This window comes from Haematobia irritans, chromosome 4 (genome assembly GCF_050003625.1).
Source record: "Haematobia irritans isolate KBUSLIRL chromosome 4, ASM5000362v1, whole genome shotgun sequence".
In the NCBI taxonomy this organism is placed as follows: Eukaryota; Metazoa; Arthropoda; class Insecta; order Diptera; family Muscidae; genus Haematobia; species Haematobia irritans.
Genome location: NC_134400.1, coordinates 181,124,321 through 181,131,533, shown reverse-complemented (window position 1 = coordinate 181,131,533; position 7,213 = coordinate 181,124,321). Strand labels below are relative to the sequence as shown.

Below are 7,213 nucleotides of genomic sequence, written 5' to 3'. Positions count from 1 at the left end.
AATTTCAATTTTTTCAGTATTTGGATGGAATTTTCGATTTTTTGGGTGTGGTCATGAATTAAGCTCCTTTTCGCTCTAGGACGCATAGTTTAGGAGATATGAGCAAAACAAGTTTTTCATATAAAAATTTCAATTTTTTCAGTATTTGGATGGAATTTTGCTTTTTTTTGGGGTGGTCATGAATTAAGCTCCTTTTCGCTCTAGGACGCATAGTTTAGGAGATATGAGCAAAACAAGTTTTTCATATAAAAATTTCAATTTTTTCAGTATTTGGATGGAATTTTCGATTTTTTGGGTGTGGTCATGAATTAAGCTCCTTTTCGCTCTAGGACGCATAGTTTAAGAGATATGAGCAAAACAAGTTTTTCATATAAAAATTTCATTTTTTTCAGTATTTGGATGGAATTTTCGATTTTTTGGGGGTGGTCATGAATTAAGCTCCTTTTCGCTCTAGGACGCATAGTTTAGGAGATATGAGCAAAACAAGTTTTTCATATAAAAATTTAAATTTTTTCAGTATTTGGATGGAATTTTCGATTTTTTGGGGGTGGTCATGAATTAAGCTCGTTTTCGCTCTAGGACGCATAGTTTAGGAGATATGAGCAAAACAAGTTTTTCATATACACAGAAAAAACTGAAGCAAAATAAAAATCAATTATTGGCATAATTGAATGAAAAATTATATCAAATATGATTTTTATTAAGTCAAACATGAAAATAATTGGTTGAATGAAAAACTGGCAAAAATATCAAAATTCACTGGTAATTGAATTCACAACACATCAATTACTATGTTCAATTGGACCAAGTATAAAAGTTATTGATTTAAGTATAATGCGTAATTGCCTGATAAAACTGTTTATGACATTGCTACGTAACGAAAAATAAATTAATACAAACAATAAAATGTCATTTATTGTTATTATTAAGAATCTTCTTAAGAAAATGGTCGAATTTACCCGCAAATAAACCGTGGTATCGGTACCGCGATTCGAATGGTTAACATTTACAACATTTTTGGCGAACCATATTGTATTTTTATCCCAGGTAAGTACCTTTATCTAAATACCAGTTTTTTTGGTCAAGCGCGTTTTTTGGAAACTACACTGAAAGAATTCTCTTCGTAAAAATGAACATTTTCATTGTGAGTCTAACCGGTGACGTGTTGGTAGAATTCTTTCTCTCTCAAGCACATTCAAGAAATACTCATGTACGTTCACGCAAACACAACTTTTAAAGACGATTAACGGTTCACAACAATTTTTAGACTCACGAGAATTCTCGTGACTTCGCCTATTAGTCGGGATCACGACGAAAGTATCACAGCACAAACTTTTTACTATGGAAAGTTAATTTAATATATTTAGTACATATTTCTACGTTCGTAAAATTTTTAAAATTCGCTGAAAACTTTAATAAAATATGTAAATGATTTCTTTCGTTGTATAAACTTACACACATCCTAAATTGGGTCATTTAAAAACTTGCGAATAAGCTTTGGAATATATATACAATTACATTCTTTCTATTTTGTTTTTGCAATTAGTTCGTGTACACGTCAAATTGCCCTATTAATGGATATAAGCCGACTGTCAAAAATATGTGGCCTAGAGGAAAATGTGTTTACTTCGAAAACGGGGATTTCGAGGATTTCTTCCCAGCAACAGAAGGTAAAATCATGTAAAACTTTGAAATATTTTCGAAACTTTGAAATGAATAGATGTTTGTATTACAGAAGAGCAGGATGCATAAACAAATCGCATATAAATGAGGAAGATTTGGGAAATTCCAGCAGGTGGTACAGATAATTCAAAAACTTTGTGAGTTAGCCTGTTAAATACGTCGTTTATAATGAATATTCTGTATTTTTCTACCAAACATGTACTTCGCTGTATTTTCAATTATACATATTTTCAGAATTTCTTTTTTATAATAAAATGCATACAATTTTTTTCAGAGTGTATTTGTATAATTTTCTTAAATTAATATAGATTATATAGTACAAAGATTGTATTGATTAACATCGTAATAAACACAATTACGATAGTAATTGTATAGGTTACAAAATTCTATAAACATTGTACTCAGTTCAATTACGACTGTAATTGAAAACACTATATACTTCAAATACTAATGTATTTGGATTGAGTACTATGTCATTTGAATATTTTGACAAATTCCAATTACATTTATACTCAACGCAAATATTACTTCATTTGAAAATAGTTTTATGACAACCTTACAATTTGGGTAATTGGATTTACAATTTTCGTCATAAGCTGAAAATCAAATACAAAAATAATTGAATTCACAATTTTTGTATTTGATTCAATTATTCACTTTTTTCTGTGTAAAAATTTCAATTTTTTCAGTATTTGGATGGAATTTTCGATTTTTTGGGGGTGGTCATGAATTAAGCTCCTTTTCGCTCTAGGACGCATAGTTTAGGATATATGAGCAAAACAAGTTTTTCATATAAAAATTTCAATTTTTTCAGTATTTGGATGGAATTTTGCTTTTTTTTTGGGTGGTCATGAATTAAGCTCCTTTTCGCTCTAGGACGCATAGTTTAGGAGATATGAGCAAAACAAGTTTTTCATATAAAAATTTAAATTTTTTCAGTATTTGGATGGAATTTTCGATTTTTTTGGGGGTGGTCATGAATTAAGCTCCTTTTCGCTCTAGGACGCATAGTTTAGGAGATATGAGCAAAACAAGTTTTTCATATAAAAATTTCAATTTTTTCAGTATTTGGATGGAATTTTCGATTTTTTGGGTGTGGTCATGAATTAAGCTCCTTTTCGCTCTAGGACGCATAGTTTAGGAGATATGAGCAAAACAAGTTTTTCATATAAAAATTTCAATTTTTTCAGTATTTGGATGGAATTTTCGATTTTTTGGGTGTGGTCATGAATTAAGCTCCTTTTCGCTCTAGGACGCATAGTTTAGGAGATATGAGCAAAACATGTTTTTCATATAAAAATTTCAATTTTTTCAGTATTTGGATGGAATTTTGCTTTTTTTTGGGGGTGGTCATGAATTAAGCTCCTTTTCGCTCTAGGACGCATAGTTTAGGAGATATGAGCAAAACAAGTTTTTCATATAAAAATTTCAATTTTTTCAGTATTTGGATGGAATTTTAGATTTTTTTGGGGTGGTCATGAATTAAGCTCCTTTTCGCTCTAGGACGCATAGTTTAGGAGATATGAGCAAAACAAGTTTTTCATATAAAAATTTCAATTTTTTCAGTATTTGGATGGAATTTTCGATTTTTTGGGGGTGGTCATGAATTAAGCACCTTTTCGCTCTTGGACGCATAGTTTAGGAGATATGAGCAAAACAAGTTTTTCATATAAAAATTTCAATTTTTTCAGTATTTGGATGGAATTTTCGATTTTTTTGGGGGTGGTCATGAATTAAGCTCCTTTTCGCTCTAGGACGCATAGTTTAGGAGATATGAGCAAAACAAGTTTTTCATATAAAAATTTCAATTTTTTCAGTATTTGGATGGAATTTTCGATTTTTTTGGGGGTGGTCATGAATTAAGCTCCTTTTCGCTCTAGGACGCATAGTTTAGGAGATATGAGCAAAACAAGTTTTTCATATAAAAATTTCAATTTTTTCAGTATTTGGATGGAATTTTCGATTTTTTGGGGGTGGTCATGAATTAAGCACCTTTTCGCTCTAGGACGCATAGTTTAGGAGATATGAGCAAAACAAGTTTTTCATATAAAAATTTCAATTTTTTCAGTATTTGGATGGAATTTTCGATTTTTTTGGGGGTGGTCATGAATTAAGCTCCTTTTCGCTCTAGGACGCATAGTTTAGGAGATATGAGCAAAACAAGTTTTTCATATAAAAATTTCAATTTTTTCAGTATTTGGATGGAATTTTCGATTTTTTTGGGGGTGGTCATGAATTAAGCTCCTTTTCGCTCTAGGACGCATAGTTTAGGAGATATGAGCAAAACAAGTTTTTCATATAAAAATTTCAATTTTTTCAGTATTTGGATGGAATTTTCGATTTTTTGGGGGTGGTCATGAATTAAGCTCCTTTTCGCTCTAGGACGCATAGTTTAGGAGATATGAGCAAAACAAGTTTTTCATATAAAAATTTCAATTTTTTCAGTATTTGGATGGAATTTTGCTTTTTTTTTTGGGTGGTCATGAATTAAGCTCCTTTTCGCTCTAGGACGCATAGTTTAGGAGATTGAGCAAAACAAGTTTTTCATATAAAATTTTCAATTTTTTCAGTATTTGGATGGAATTTTCGATTTTTTGGGGGTGGTCATGAATTAAGCTCCCTTTCGCTCTAGGACGCATAGTTTAGGAGATATGAGCAAAACAAGTTTTTCATATAAAAATTTCAATTTTTTCAGTATTTGGATGGAATTTTCGATTTTTTGGGGGTGGTCATGAATTAAGCTCCTTTTCGCTCTAGGACGCATAGTTTAGGAGATATGAGCAAAACAAGTTTTTCATATAAAAATTTCAATTTTTTCAGTATTTGGATGGAATTTTCGATTTTTTGGGGGTGGTCATGAATTAAGCTCCTTTTCGCTCTAGGACGCATAGTTTAGGAGATATGAGCAAAACAAGTTTTTCATATAAAATTTTCAATTTTTTCAGTATTTGGATGGAATTTTCGATTTTTTGGGGGTGGTCATGAATTAAGCTCCTTTTCGCTCTAGGACGCATAGTTTAGGAGATATGAGCAAAACAAGTTTTTCATATAAAAATTTCAATTTTTTCAGTATTTGGATGGAATTTTCGATTTTTTTGGGGGTGGTCATGAATTAAGCTCCTTTTCGCTCTAGGACGCATAGTTTAGGAGATATGAGCAAAACAAGTTTTTCATATAAAAATTTCAATTTTTTCAGTATTTGGATGGAATTTTCGATTTTTTGGGTGTGGTCATGAATTAAGCTCCTTTTCGCTCTAGGACGCATAGTTTAGGAGATATGAGCAAAACAAGTTTTTCATATAAAAATTTCAATTTTTTCAGTATTTGGATGGAATTTTCGATTTTTTTGGGGGTGGTCATGAATTAAGCTCCTTTTCGCTCTAGGACGCATAGTTTAGGAGATATGAGCAAAACAAGTTTTTCATATAAAAATTTCAATTTTTTCAGTATTTGGATGGAATTTTCGATTTTTTGGGTGTGGTCATGAATTAAGCTCCTTTTCGCTCTAGGACGCATAGTTTAGGAGATATGAGCAAAACAAGTTTTTCATATAAAAATTTCAATTTTTTCAGTATTTGGATGGAATTTTCGATTTTTTGGGTGTGGTCATGAATTAAGCTCCTTTTCGCTCTAGGACGCATAGTTTAGGAGATATGAGCAAAACAAGTTTTTCATATAAAAATTTCAATTTTTTCAGTATTTGGATGGAATTTTGCTTTTTTTTTTGGGGTGGTCATGAATTAAGCTCCTTTTCGCTCTAGGACGCATAGTTTAGGAGATATGAGCAAAACAAGTTTTTCATATAAAAATTTCAATTTTTACAGTATTTGGATGGAATTTTAGATTTTTTGGGTGTGGTCATGAATTAAGCTCCTTTTCGCTCTAGGACGCATAGTTTAGGAGATATGAGCAAAACAAGTTTTTCATATAAAAATTTCAATTTTTTCAGTATTTGGATGGAATTTTCGATTTTTTGGGGGTGGTCATGAATTAAGCTCCTTTTCGCTCTTGGACGCATAGTTTAGGAGATATGAGCAAAACAAGTTTTTCATATACAAATTTCAATTTTTTCAGTATTTGGATGGAATTTTCGATTTTTTTGGGGGTGGTCATGAATTAAGCTCCGTTTCGCTTTCATTCATTTCAATTTTTTCAGTATTTGGATGGAATTTTAGATTTTTTTGGGGTGGTCATGAATTAAGCTCCTTTTCGCTATAGGACGCATAGTTTAGGAGATATGAGCAAAACAAGTTTTTCATATAAATATTTCAATTTTTTCAGTATTTGGATGGAATTTTCGATTTTTTGGGTGTGGTCATGAATTAAGCTCCTTTTCGCTCTAGGACGCGTAGTTTAGGAGATATGAGCAAAACAAGTTTTTCATATAAAAATTTCAATTTTTTCAGTATTTGGATGGAATTTTCGATTTTTTGGGGGTGGTCATGAATTAAGCTCCTTTTCGCTCTAGGACGCATAGTTTAGGAGATATGAGCAAAACAAGTTTTTCATATAAAAATTTCAATTTTTTTAGTATTTGGATGGAATTTTCGATTTTTTGGGGGTGGTCATGAATTAAGCTCCTTTTCGCTCTAGGACGCATAGTTTAGGATATATGAGCAAAACAAGTTTTTCATATTAAAATTTCAATTTTTTCAGTATTTGGATGGAATTTTCGATTTTTTGGGTGTGGTCATGAATTAAGCTCCTTTTCGCTCTAGGACGCATAGTTTAGGAGATATGAGCAAAACAAGTTTTTCATATAAAATTTTCAATTTTTTCAGTATTTGGATGGAATTTTCGATTTTTTGGGGGTGGTCATGAATTAAGCTCCTTTTCGCTCTAGGACGCATAGTTTAGGATATATGAGCAAAACAAGTTTTTCATATTAAAATTTCAATTTTTTCAGTATTTGGATGGAATTTTCGATTTTTTGGGTGTGGTCATGAATTAAGCTCCTTTTCGCTCTAGGACGCATAGTTTAGGAGATATGAGCAAAACAAGTTTTTCATATAAAATTTTCAATTTTTTTAGTATTTGGATGGAATTTTCGATTTTTTGGGGGTGGTCATGAATTAAGCTCCTTTTCGCTCTAGGACGCATAGTTTAGGAGATATGAGCAAAACAAGTTTTTCATATAAAAATTTCAATTTTTTCAGTATTTGGATGGAATTTTCGATTTTTTTGGGGGTGGTCATGAATTAACCTCCTTTTCGCTCTAGGACGCATAGTTTAGGAGATATGAGCAAAACAAGTTTTTCATATAAAAATTTCAATTTTTTCAGTATTTGGATGGAATTTTCGATTTTTTGGGGGTGGTCATGAATTAAGCTCCTTTTCGCTCTAGGACGCATAGTTTAGGAGATATGAGCAAAACAAGTTTTTCATATAAAAATTTCAATTTTTTCAGTATTTGGATGGAATTTTCGATTTTTTGGGGGTGGTCATGAATTAAGCTCCTTTTCGCTCTAGGACGCATAGTTTAGGAGATATGAGCAAAACAAGTTTTTCATATAAAAATTTCAATTTTTTC

At 31.3% G+C, this 7,213-nt stretch overlaps 1 long non-coding RNA gene across 1 annotated transcript; it reads left to right on the top strand.

Moving 5' to 3' along the window:
- Window positions 1–772: 772 nt before the first annotated feature.
- Window positions 773–1,963, top strand: LOC142236344 (uncharacterized). The gene is made up of 3 exons (XR_012721994.1): window positions 773–1,047; window positions 1,547–1,670; window positions 1,736–1,963. It is a non-coding gene; the product is annotated as an uncharacterized LOC142236344 (long non-coding RNA).
- The last annotated feature ends 5,250 nt before the right edge of the window (window positions 1,964–7,213 follow it).